The sequence below is a fragment of the Mandrillus leucophaeus genome, unplaced genomic scaffold, assembly GCF_000951045.1.
Source record: "Mandrillus leucophaeus isolate KB7577 unplaced genomic scaffold, Mleu.le_1.0 Scaffold1143, whole genome shotgun sequence".
Taxonomy (NCBI): domain Eukaryota; kingdom Metazoa; phylum Chordata; class Mammalia; order Primates; family Cercopithecidae; genus Mandrillus; species Mandrillus leucophaeus.
In genome coordinates, this window is record NW_012099688.1 from 171,355 (window position 1) to 185,433 (window position 14,079).

At 42.0% G+C, this 14,079-nt stretch overlaps 1 pseudogene across 1 annotated transcript in view; it reads left to right on the plus strand.

Moving 5' to 3' along the window:
• Window positions 1-13,816, plus strand: part of LOC105551944 — an 18,052-nt pseudogene extending 4,236 nt beyond the window's left edge. Inside the window, exon 3 of the transcript XR_001007923.1 lies at window positions 12,833-13,816. The product of XR_001007923.1 is annotated as a eukaryotic translation initiation factor 3 subunit L pseudogene (transcript). The remainder of the gene's footprint in view (window positions 1-12,832) is intronic.
• Window positions 13,817-14,079: the final 263 nt, after the last annotated feature.

Below are 14,079 nucleotides of genomic sequence, written 5' to 3' on the forward strand. Positions count from 1 at the left end.
GGTATTCAGTTAGGAAAAGAAGTCAAATTGTCCCTGTTTGCAGATCACAGTAACTTTTTAAAGTGTTCACTGACAGAGGTAATGCAGGAGTGGAAAACCAAAAACTGTAAGTTATCACGTATAAGTGGGAGCCAAGCTGTGAGTACACAGAGGCATACAGAGTGATATAATGGACTTTAGACACTCAAAAGGGGGCTGGTAGGAAGGAGGCCAGAGATTAAAAAAACTACACATGGCCAGGCGCAGTGGCTCACGCCTGTAGTCTCAGCACTTTGGGAGGCCGAGGTGTGTGGATCATGAAGTCAGGAGTAAAGACCAGCCTAGCTAACACAGTGAAACGCTGTCTCTACTAAAAATACAAAATTAGCTGGGTGTGGTGGCACACACCTGCAGTCCCAGCTATTGGGAGGCTAAGGCAGGGGAATCCCTTGAACCTGAGAGGTGGAGGTTGCAGTGAGCCGAAATCGCACCATTGCACTCCAGCCTGGGCAACAAGAGCGAAACTCCATCTCAAAAAAGAAAAAATATATATATATACACATTAGGTACAGTGTACACTACTTGGGTGACAGGGGCACTAAAATCTCAGAATCCACCACTTTATAATTCATCCATAACCAAAAACCACTTGTACTCCAAAAGCTATTGAAGCTTAAGTTAAAAATAAAAATAAAAAATAAATGTCCACTGATCGAAAAAGAAGCATTTTTCTCCATTCCTATTCCCTTCTTTACCACCACTGATGATAATCCCACTTGTTCCCATGCTGGAAAAGCATTTAGTACCATCCATGTAGAAGAATCAAATTATTCAAGGCTTAAGATGCATTTCAGAAGACAGTCATGGCAAGTACAATGATTATCAATTCAAATCACAATTTATTTTCCTCCTTATAATTTTTTTTCTTTTCTTTTTTTTTTTTTTTTTTTTTTTGTGAGATGGAGTCTTGCTCTGTCGCCCAGGCTGGAGTGCAGTGACATGATCTTGGCTCACCGCAACTTCTGCCTCCTGGATTCAAGTGATTCTCCCGCCTCAGCGTCCCAAGTAGGTGGGACTACAGGCTCGTGCCACCACACTCGGCTAATTTTTGAAACTTTAGTAGAGACGGGGTTTGACTATGTTGGCCAGGCTGGTCTCGAACTCCTGACCTCGTGATCTGCCCGCTCAGCCTCCCAAAGTGCTGGGATTACAGGCATGGGCCACTGCATCCAGCCTAATGTTTTTCCATTTTAAGAACAGTCTTGACACTTGTGAATATTCCATTCTTTCTTTTTTTCCAGACTGGGTCTCATTCTGCCTCCCAGGCTGGAGTGCAATGGCACGACCTCGGGGCACTGCAACCTCCACCTCCCAGATTCAAGTGATTCTCCTGCCTCAGCCTCCCCAGTAGCTGGGATTACAGGAACATGCCACCACGCCCAGCTAATTTTTCGTATTTTTAGTAGAGACAAGGTTTCACCATATTGACCAGGCTGGTCTCAAACTCCTGACCTCAAGTGATTCACCTGCCTCGGCCTCCCAAAGTGCTTGGATTACAGGCATGAGCCACCTCGCCTGGCCTCCATTATTTCTTTAATGCAATAAAATAAATAAATGTTTATTTATTGTTTATTGGGGTAGTTAGTTCCCAGATGCAAGTGCAGTACAGCAGTTTTATTCGTTAGTTGAAATAAATTATGAGTATTTAAATTACACAGCTTTCTCATGAATTATATCTCTCTGATGATTTGGCTGTCCTCAACACTTCCTCATTTGACAGAATTCATGACTGGAATTTCTCCAGACATGGTCGGTTCCTGTGGCCCTGCTGGGCTACCCAGCACCACCTCCACTTGCCCATGGTTCCATTCTGTCATGGATTATTTCAGTAACATTGTTTTCTCTTCTTTCTATTTGCATAACCCTATCCCTAACGAGATTGAAAACTAGGAACATGCCACTCCCAGGCTCCTTGGGACTTGACACATCCTCCTGGGATCATCTCAGGAAGAGGACTGGCTGTGCAGGCACCATGGAGGTGGTGTTGATCTTTCTATGCAGCCTGTTGGCCCTCATTGTCCTGGCCAGTGCAGCTGAAAGGAGAAGGAAACTGACCCTTTTCATTATGACTACCAGACCTTGAGGATTGGGGGGTTGTTATGTGCTGTGGTCCTCTTCTCCGTTGGGATCCTCCTTATCCCAGGTTGCAGATACAAGTGCAGTTTCAATCAGAAGCCCAGGACCCCAGGGGAGGAGGAAGCCTAGGTGGAGAACCTCATCACTGCAAATGCAACAAAACTCCAGAAAGCAGAGAGCTGAATGAAGTGCAGCCCTCCGGTGGGAAGCCTCTGGAACCTGAAGGCAGCTGCTTGAACTTTTAAATACAAATGTTGATGCTTAAGAAAACGGCCATTTCAGCAACAAATCTTACTCCAAGAGAAGCTAAGAACTTGCGTGTCCCCCCACACCCTTCCCTGTCCCCTCTAACACCATTCCTCCACCTGATGATCCAACTAATTAATCTCTTGCCTCCACTGCAACCTGCAGGCTCCTCCAACTCCTGTGATGTGTCTGTGTGTGTGTGTTTGCTGACTGTAGTGTTCATAGCTACTTGTTCATGGTTATTACTGTTAGTGAACTGTGGACTCACTTTCCTGGGCAAGGGCTGAGCCATGTAGCCATCTGCTCGTCTCTGCCCCCCATCACCTCTCACTCCTGGGAGTCTGCTTTATTCCCTGGAGAGTCTAGCTCCTTCCCTTTAGAGCATGGGCAGGAGTCTCCAGTTGTCTTGGGACCTGGGGAGATTTGCACCACTTTTATCATCTTTCTTCATGAAGTCTCTTCACTTCTTTTACAAGAACCTCGCTTCCTTATCCCGGTCCAACCCCAGTCTGTTCTGAAGATCAGCAATTGGAGACACAAAGCAAAGCAAGGAGTTTGTGAGCCCAGTACTGCCTTCAGCAGGCTACTATATTCTTCCATGTTTATTTTTCTCCCTGGGGAAGCCCCAGGGAGCCCCATCTGCCCTGCCCTTCACATAGCACCCAGGGATTCCAGCCCCAGGGCTGCTGCTTTTCTTCTTTTTCTTTTTCAGTCAGAGTCCCACTCTGTCACCCAAGCCGGAATGCAGTGGCATGATCTCAGCTCACTTCAACATGGGTTCAAGGGATTCTCATGCCTGGGCCTCCCAAGCAGCTGGTACTACAGGCATGCAGCACCACTCCCAGCTAATTTTTGCATTTTTAGTAGAGATGGGGTTTTGCCTGGCTTCAAGCAATCCACCTGTCTAGGTCTCCCAAAATTCTGGGATTATAGGTGTCAGCCACCGTGCCTATCCCAGGTCCAGGGCTTCTAATCTGCCCTTGGGGAATGTAGCCCTTGTATATCTTATCAGCAATAACCCCAGGGGCTCTGGTACCCTACCCCTCTCCAATCTTCCTGCCTCTGAGACTTCAATCTACAGCCCAGTTTTTCTGGACACAGGCTCCCATCCCTGAAGCTGAGTCTCCAGCAGGTGATGACTGCAGGATTCCCACTCTGTTGTGGCCAGCACACTGGAATGGACAGAGGGAGAGTAAGGGGCCTTTGCTTCTCTGCCCATGTCCCCTTGGTCAGCAGAAACAACTCCCACATCATTTGCACTGCCTGTCAGTGGTCAGAGAGTTAAGTGAAGTAGGTTAGAGACCCAGTAGGCTCCATGCAGCACTGCTGCAGAGGGTACAGGAAGAGGTCAAAGGTCTTAATGAGAGTGGAAGCTCAAACGAGCTCCCGCCCTTCCTGTCCTCCATGTGCCTGTGGAAATCAACCAAACCCAGCCTCTGTGGCCAGACTGCTGTTTTCTGTACCACGATCTGTCCTCTGAACAACAGAAAAAAGGAATAAAATATTTCTTTCCTAGTGAAAAAAAAAACTATGAACAAAAAACAAGTAAACTTCACTCAATTGATTATTTTTAAAGTAAACAAAAATTTTGGGATCTTTTCTTGAGAATTAAAATATTATTTCAAGACTTTACATAAACTAACAACTTTCTCAACTGTGTGACAGGAGCCAATGAGTTTCTAACTGCAAAGGAAATGAAGAATATCGAATGCCAAAAAACTCACACAGTCCTTTAATCACTCAATTCTAACAGTGTAAATGCTGAAGTAAGAGAACAATTTTATGACAGTTACTTCAATGAAAATGCAAAGAACATCAGATACTATTTTGACCTCATGATTCAGAATGTGGGCAGGATGGCCCACAACTTGGAATCTTTACTTCAGCTTGGACCAAGCATGTCTGTGCCCTTATGCAAACTTCAACCACAATTTGTATTTGTATTATCGCCACCAAAAGCTATTGGGAAGGAAAGAGAAAATATTTTCTGCCTTGTGATTACTTGCATCCATGGCTCTGGTGAAAATATGTGAGGCATTTAGATCATTGATCATCTCTGTGATCACAGTGAAGCTATCACTTTTGTTGTTGTTGCAGCAGATTTCATCTTGGCTCTTCAAAATTTGATTGCATCTTGGGAATCAGAAAATACTTCTAGCAGTAATACTTTCAAACTGTCATTTGAGCTGAAAGACTGCTGTTGATATATAGTGTGGCAGATGTTTACAACTTCCACTGCAATTACTATATCTCAATCTGAATTCTCTTTATTTTTTTATTTTTTATTTTTTTGAGACAGTCTCACTCTGTCACCCAGGCTGGAGTACAGTGGCACAATCTCAGCTCACTGCAACCTCCACCTCCCAGTTTCAAGCAGTTCTCTTGCCTCAGCCTCCCAAGTAGCTGGAATTACAGGCGCTCCCCACCACGCCCAGCTAATTTTTTTGTATTTTTAGTAGAGACAAGGTTTCACCATATTGCCCAGGCTGGTCTCGAACTACTGGGCTCAGGCAATCTGCCCACCACGGCCTCCCAAAGCGCAAGGATTACAGATGTGAGCCATCGCACCTGGCCTTGAATTCTTTTTAATAAAAAAAATTTGTTTACAATTTTATATAATATTAGTTGAGGAAATCATACATCTTCCATTTTTAGCTGTTATTATGTGCTGGTGTCTTTTTCTTTTTGCATACCACACAAAAAGCTTCAAAAGAAATCTTTCCTCATTTAATAAATCTCTACTTTTCAAACAATTCATCACAAAGTTTATGCTTGAATTTTGGTATTTGGCATTCAAATATACACAAATAAAAAGAGATAATAGCAACCACCACAAAAATTGAGCTGAGTTAATTTGATAATCTCACAGCTGTCTTAGTGTGTCTGTCACTCACAAGTCTGAACTCAGAACTAACATCAAACAGGTTGAACCATTGAAAGCATTACAAACTTGCAAACTAATAATCAATTGAAGTGGCCAGGCGCGGTGGCTCACGCCTGTAATCCAAGCACTTTGGAAGGCGGAGACTGGCGGATCACAAGGTCAGGAGATCAAGACCATACTTGCCAACACGGTGAAACTCGGTCTCTACTAAAAAAAATACAAAAATTACCCGGGCGTGGTGGCACATGCTTGTAATCCCAGTTACTCAGGAGGCTGAGGCAGTAGAATTGCTTGAACCCCGGAGCTGGAGGTTGCAGTGAGCCAAAATCACGCCACTGCTCTCCAGCCTGGTGATGGAGTGAGACTCCATCTGAAAAAAAAAAAAAAAAAAAATCAATCGAAGTAGAGTTGCCATTGAAGTGGCCTGAGATGGTTATCCTATCCTTGGCTGGTATCTGGGAACGTGAATTTTGGGAAGGTTTGGGAACCTGGATTTCAGAAGGGTTCCCCCAACCCTCACTGATCAAATGGCTCCATTGTACCTAAATAATATGGTTTCTGCGGAACACCTACTTTTTTTCTGGGAATCTGGAATTTTGATTTGTGCACAATAGACAGTGTCTACATGACCAGTCCCCAATAAAAAGTCCAGCACTGAGTTTCTAAGGAGCTTCTGTGACAACATTTCACATTTATTGTCACAGCATGTGGCTTTTGGAATTCAGCACATCCTATGTGACTCCACTAGGAGAGGATGCTTGGAAGGTGGTGTCAGGTTTCCTCTGGACATGGGCCTGTGACCTCTCCCCTTTGCTGACCTTGCTGTAATCAGTCATAGCCACAGTGTGACTATATGCCAAGTCCTGTCAGTCCTCCTACCAATTTGTTTAACCCAGAAGTGTTCTTGTGAATCCTCAATACAGCTGGTATCAGAAGCAAATTTTTTTACTTCTCACTCTGTCACCCAGGCTGGAGTGCAGTGGCACAATTATAGCTCACTGCAGCCTTGAACTCCTGGGCACAAGTGATCCTCCTGCCTCAGCTGGAACTACAGGTATGTATCCTCCCGAGTAGCTGGGACTACAAGCACGTGCCACCATCCTGGGTTCTTTTTTTTTCTGTAAAGATGGGGTCTTGCTATGTTGCCCAGGTTTATCTTGAGCTCCTGGCCTCAAGTTATCCTCCTGCCTCAGCCTCTCAAAGTGCTGAGATTACAGGTATGAGTCATTGCACCTGGTCCAGAAGTGGAATTTGCTAGAACAACACTGACTCACTAAGATTTGGCTCCATCACTGTTTGGGAAAAGGAAGAATGAAGGGGATCGGTGATAAGTCTTTGATAACTGGGTGTCTGTGGAGCCCTCCATGGTTGGAGAGCCACAGCTGAACTGCTATCTGCTGTTAGAAGCCACAGTGATCTATGGGGTTAGAAACGGATCCAACCCTGGCTTCTTTGAGCTGTGCTGGATGAAGTGAGGGGGGAAATATGCACCTGGGTGATGCCTTTGTTTTTTGTTCTCTTCTCCAGGTGGGAGGTAAGAAAAACAACAGTGACACATTATAAAGGTGAGTACTGGGTGGCCCCAAAATGTTAAAAGTTCTCAGAGCTGGAGCAAAGCTGGTGTGGGAGGGTGGGGGGTGGGGAGGATGCCAAGACTCTATCCAGCCTCTTCTTCAGCCCAGCTGCTGCCCTGTTGCAAGAGCTGCCTCTTTCTTTGCCACCCGTGTACCCTCCCCAATCTGCTTTCCAACCTGAATAGTTCCCACAGCAGTAATGCTAACCTAACTGCAAATGCTGGATTTACTGCTATGGGTTTAGTTTGCAATAGAAAAATATGTTTAATGGCTTTGTGTTTTGTGGCTATTACATCTAGATGTATTAATATGATAAAATTGATATAAAATGTTAAATGCTTTCAATTTCATAAATTCTAGAGGGAGCACACTGATCAGGAAAAGCTGCAGAGGAAAGTGAGTGTGGAACAACTTCCTTGCTTTTTGCAGCTAGTGGGCAGCTTGGAATTTAAATTCTCAATACTGGAAACAGAACAATTCTCCAAAATTAACAATTTTTGCTACGTTTTTTGCCTATTGGAGCCACTGGAAAAAAAGCAGACAATATGAAGAGAGGCAATCTTGAGCTAGAGATATGCTTTGGAATTTACAAATCTGTTTTTCATCTCTAATGAGCTCTTGTAAGATCATATAGCTGACACTCAGAGGCTGATGATTTTCTGGCCCCATGTGTATAGTTTTCAGTTGGTCAGCTTGGACCCTAAGGTGAATAAGGTAAACAGAGCCCAACAAAACCTTGCTTGTCACTCGGCTAAGAACATAGCTGTCTGGCCCTGCAGCATCTCAGTCTCCAGTTACTGGAAGAAAATATATTAGATGCTGGGGAAACTATAAGGCTACAGGGTGACACTGCATGTTGGCAGGGAGAATTGTTCAAGGTAGAAACTGTGGGGAGCAAAGAGAGAGATTCTCATCTGTGTAGCTGCTGCTATGTGCTAATATGGGGGTAAGAAAACTGTTAAGGAATAAAAAGGCCAAGACCTCTGTCCTCACAGGATTTTCAGGCTAGACAGGAAAGTGGTCACCGTACAAATTGTATACAACTCCACTAGTACTTAAGAGGTCTGATTTATTGCTTTGAAACACAAATGCAGGATGTTTAAGGATTATCAGCAGCCTTTCCCTTTGTGGAAATTGTAAACTAAAAATAAAATCCTAAGCCCCCACCAACTGAAGGACACTCCCCTTAGCCAATGGGACTCCAGAAAAACCTTACAACTGAGTTCCTGGCCATGACGAGATGGAGGTCAGACATGTCTCATTATACCCTCTCATGTTTGTGATTTAGACACAGCAACTGACAGCATTAATGTTAAAATAGAGATCGTAAGACTGGCAGAACAGACTTTCGTGGCAATGAGATATCAAATTATAAACAAGACCTAAGGCCATGTCAGGCAAGGGTTAGGTCAAGCACCTTAAACTTAAAGAGTAAACTATGGTCTGACTGCCACAAGGTTTTTCCTTTTTCTCTAGCAGCTAAATAAACACTGACCTTGAGATAAGCAAAATGGAAACAATTGTAGCTCATCACCAGACACTAATTGGCTGCCAATCCCTGTCCCAAGCACCATAACTACAGCTTTGATTAGACAAGAGACTGATTTCAGTAACTTTCTCCTGATAAGAAGGCCACCCACCATAAATTGGTTCTGGCTGGGTTTACAGAGGTTGCACACTTGAGTGCCTTCATGTCCTGAAAAGACCTTTTGACTGATAGGGCCTAATTATAATACATTCAAATGTTAGGTCTCCACCCCAGAGTGAACATGGGTCATATGTTACATGCATATTGGTTCAGTATACGTGCATCAGGACCACCTTCATGCATACTCATAGCTCCTCCTGTAACCTGTTGAAGATGTATGTTTAGCTAACTTGTCCAGCATAATGCTCCCATCCCAACCTATCTTCCTTCAAAGTGCCTGTCCCTGGTCTTAGCCAGAGGCATTCTTCTCAGCCTGTTGCAGGCTGTAACCCCCTATAAGAAATAAAGCCTCCTCTCCATTCCAAATAGTTAAATCTTGGTTTTTTGTTGTTGTTGTTTTGTTTTGTTTTTTGTTTTTGTTTTGCTTTGTTTGAGATGGAGTTTCGCTCTTGTCGCCCAGGCTGGAATGCAATGGCGCAATCTTGGGTCACTGCAACCTCTGCCTCCCGGGTTCAAGCAATTCTCTTGCCTCAGCCTCCTGAGTAGCTGGAGGCACCTGCCACCACGCCCGGCTAATTTTTGTATTTTTAATAGAGATGGGGTTTCACCATGTTGGCCAGGCTGGTCTTGAAATCCTGACCTCAGGTGATCTACCTGTCTCCGCCTTCCAAAGTGCTGGGATTACAGGCGTGAGCCACCGTGCCCAGCCTAAATCTTGTGATTTTAAAATTTAACAGAGTCAATTAAATGGTTCCATGATAGAGCGACATTTAAGGCAGACATTAGTTTTTATTGCCCCATAACGCTTCAGTAAGTTTCCCTGAATGTTTGCATTTACTTGTCAATCAACTCACAGGGACTGAGGCAGAAGTAAACCCCACAATTACCTTACTCCTGGCCTATGTGATAAAGTAACACATTTTTTATCATATGTTTGAGAGGCATCTCTGCTACTAGGAACTTTTTTTTTTTTTACCTTTTAGGTTTGGGGGATATGTACAGGTTTGTTATGTAGCTAAACTCGTATCACAGGGGTTTGCTGTACAGATTATTTCATCACCCAGGTACTAAGCCTAGTACCCAATAGTTATCTTTTCTGATCCTCTCCCTCCTCCCACTCCACCCTCATGTAGGCCCAGTGTCTGCTGTTCCCCTTTGTGTCCATGAGTTCTCATCATTTAGCTCCCACTTAGAAGTGAGACTGGGTGACTGCTGACCTGCATCTCTCTTGGGTGGACCTCCCAGGACATAAGCAAAAGACCCTTGACCACAACCACTACCAAGGTCCCTTTCTCCTCTGCCTCCAAGTTGGGGAGGAAACATAAGCCCTAAGATCACCCCAGAGCTGTGGTGGGAAGCCCAGGAGAGATAAAACCTGAGTAGTTTTAAACGAGAATATGCATGTGGCTTTTTAAAGATGTTTGCAATATTTTTGCTATTCTCTCCTTGAAATTTTGGGGTCTATGCCCACCCTTACCAGACTGGACACTAGTGCTCACTTGTCACTGACACATTACATGAAAGTGATGCTGTGTAACTTTCAAAGTTATGTTTAAAAAGGCCTGGTTCACTCAGGTCACTCACCTGTGTGCCCTTGACCACCAAGTCAAAGATCTGAATGTCCTAAGACTGTTCTGCTACCTGGAAGCCCAGGGTACCTGGGAGGTCTCCTATAGGCGCTGCAGCCAAAGTCCCATGTCCTCTGCAGACATGTGAGTGAAGTCACTTCCAGATGATGCCAACCCTTTGCTATGGATTCAACTCCAGCCAATGAGTCTTCTCTGTAGTCCCCAAACACCAATGAGCAGCAATAACCCATCTTTTCTGTGCCTTCCTAGCCCTGTGAACCATGAACAAAATAAAGTGGTTGTTTTATGCGTTATTTGGTGCTGGTGGTTCTTAAAAAAAAAAAAAAAAAAATCACAGTAAAAGCACTAAGAATAACACACTTGTAGGACATTCAAAAGGTACAAAATAACATATACTGAAATCTAGGTTTCCTTCTTTCCCTCTTCCACAGCCTATCAGGTTCTGCTTCTGGAAGTAACAATGGTAAAGTTTCTGCACATCTTTCCAGATTTGTTAATTAAACAATCATATAGCACTGACACAGTGAGGAAGCTTTTTAAAGGCTTTACTTACATTTATTCATTTACTCTTCATTCACTGTGGACACTCAGGTGGCAGCAGGAAGGAAAGTATTTTGCTCAACCAAATGAAAGTCTGATCTGCTCTTTGAATGCTGTTCCTTCAATCATATGGTTCTATTTTCTTGATATGTTCCCAAATCTTTATTATTTTCTCCCTAATTGAGCATTCAGAGATGTAACGCTGTTTTCTAGTTTTTCTTCCATTTCACCACTAAATCTTAAATTTCATATGAGACAGGCAGTGATGAAATTCCTGAGTCACTGGACATGTGTATATGTATGTTTGTGATGGTAACACACACACACACACACACACACATTTTTCTATCTAGTTATTAACCATTAAAATTCTATACTCAGAGTGAGGAAATATTACACGTTCCTTCCCAAACTCTGTCAACTACCCCCTCACTTAAATAATCCCTGAAAAAATGGCAACATCCATTATTAATGCAGTTTTTATCTTATCAATGAGCCATTTGATAAAATAGTTCTAGAAACTTGTAATGCATCAGCAATGATGGAAATTTGTACTGAGCCATTTCATATCTAAAAGGGTATCTACTTTGTTTTAGACATGACAACTCTGTCATGTTTATTTTAGAATTTTCCATTGCTGCGTGTTTAAAGGGCTTGTCAATACCCCTCCCTTTCCTAATTATCATGACCAGATCATAAGAATGTGTGTTATCAGGCTGACTGATGTGCCACAACACATATTTAATCCTGGAATTTAGGGTTATCAGAAGTCTCCATTTAAAAAAGGATTAATTATGTGTTTTCAAACAGCCGGCTGGTGAATATATAGTGCTTCATTTTTCTTAATGTCTCAGTGAATAGCCAGCCTTTTATGTATACATTAATAGAGGATCTCTCAAAAAATTCAGAGATTCAGAAATAAGTACATAAACTTAATTGCATAGAGAGAAAAACAGGTACTATACATAAGTGATAAAAGAAGGTTTTATATAATTATTTTTTAAAACTAAATTTATAATAATGCTTTTTAAACTAAATCTGGAACAAATTTTAAATTATTTAATCTAGAAATGTCCAGTGATTCAGGAACAGTAGAAATGGGTGGGGAGGGCATTTCAACTCAAGCATGGAACTCCTTTTATTCTCAACATGTTAGCTTTTTCTCTCTTCACTCTGAAATGTTCACTATCAAATATATTTGAGAGACAGGTCTTTTTTCCTCATTTAACATTTATTTCATACTCAGAGAATAATACTGTGGGTCTGGGATTCAGTTTTTGAAATGCAACATATAATCTAAGTGACCATTTACCCATGTCAAAGTAGCAGCAGTTGGACCCCATAATGTGGCATGTATTCACTAGAAAATTCTACAGTGACCTATCACTGTGATCATGTGATGAACCATATCTTGCCTTCCATTCTAATCATCACTCTGTGAGCTTCGAGATTCAAGTTTGACAGCATTTGTCAATTTCAAAATGTCATACAAAGAGTGCTCAAATATGGGGAATTTTGTGTACTATTGCTGAGACATGTTCACTTTCATCTTCTGATTGTGGTTTCTTCAAATAGGCCAATTCACTTGTACTCAAAATGTCTTCTTCATTTTTTTGTTTCTCCCGCTCCAATTTGTCTATGGATTTATGAGCATGTTTTATAGTATTATTACTGATTTGTACTTTTGATTCTTCCACCAAGCTTTTTGTCTTAAATATTTTCCTATTTTTAGAAAAATGTAGTGTTTCTCCACACCACTTTTGTACCCAATCTTTCATAGAATAGGTACAGAAAAAACACAACCACACTGCCTTCATCAGATGAAGAGAATCTTGATACCAAATACAATATGAGACATTCCATGAAAGGGAAATTATAGACCAAAGTTTTCTGAGTATAAATGTCAAAATCTGAAACCAAATATTAGAGTGGCCTATATCTGGAAATTTTTAGGAAAAAACCCCTGAAATTTCATGGTGGGAAACATAATTTTGCCTAGTTTAGAAGTTTTGAGGGGTTGTTTTAAAGAAAAATTTAAAAGATAAATAATATTAAATGGATATAAAGAGTTATAAAATAAAAATATTATAAAAGGTTATCAAAATGTTTATGAAATTATTTTGCAGTCAAGATTGATTGGGATTAGATTTGTTTATAAGGTCTTATTAAAATTAGCCATAATATTAAAAATACATTAATACCCAACTAAATTAAAAAAAATAATAATAAGCTTAAGATTTGTTCTCCATCAAACTTGACAAAAAGAGTATGTATTCCCGTGTGCCAGGGTGCCAGGTCACCACATAACAATTATGTTGGGTTTGCATATTTGATGATGTGTCGCTACCAGGATGCCATCTGGGTCTTCGCCAACATCCTCCTCTAGATCCAGAGGACCAAGAGCATGTTCCAGAGGACCACATACAAGTATGAGATGATTAACAAGCAGAATGAGCAGACGCATGCGCTACTGGCCATTGCTCTCACGATGTACCCCATAGGTATCAATGAAAGTATTCACCCCCAGCTACAGAAGAAATATGGGGACAAGATGCTGCACATGCAGAAAGGTGACCCACAAGTCTATGAAGAACTTTTCAGTTACTCCTGCCCCAAGTTCCTGTCGCCTGTATTGCCCAACTACGATAATGTGCACCCCAATTACCACAAAGAGTCCTTCCTGCAGCAGTTGAAGGTGTTTTCTGAAGTACAGCAGCAGGCCCACCTTTCAACCATCCCCAGCTTCCTCAAGCTTTACATCACCATGCCTGTGGCCAAGCTGGCTGGCTTCCTGGACCTCACAGAGCAGGAGTTCAGGATCCAGCTTCCTGTCTTCAAACACAAGATGAAGAACCTGGTGTGGACCAGCGGCATCACAACCCTGGATGGTGAATTTAGTCAGCCTCAGAGGTTAACTTCTACATTGATAATGACATGATCCACATCGCAGACACCAAGGTCGCCAGGTGCTATGGGGATTTCTTCATCCATCAGAGCCACAAATTCGAGGAGCTTAATCGAACTCTGAAGAAGATGGGACAGAGACCCTGACAACATTTACACACATTATTCAGGAACCTGTTTTGATATATGATAGGCAGGAAGTGTTTTTGCTACCATGAAACCTTTACCTAGATCAGCCATCAGCCTGTCAACTCAGTTAACAAATTAAGGACCAAAGTGTTTCAAGTGGATATCAGTAAAGGATCTTTGGAGCCAGGAAAAAAAAAAAAAAAATTGTTCTCAATGAGATTACATGTGGTAATAATTTTTAATTCTCAAATCTGTTTCTTCTTGAAGCTTCTGAGATTTATATCTCAGAAGTTCAACCTTTACTATATTTTTTTACACATTACTTACAGATCATACATCATTGCCCTCTGTTTCCTTTCTGCTTCAAAAGGTGTATCTTTTTACTTCACTACAATGGTAATTTTGTCCTTCATCTTTTCCATCAACTCTTTTAACTTTTCCCTCATATTC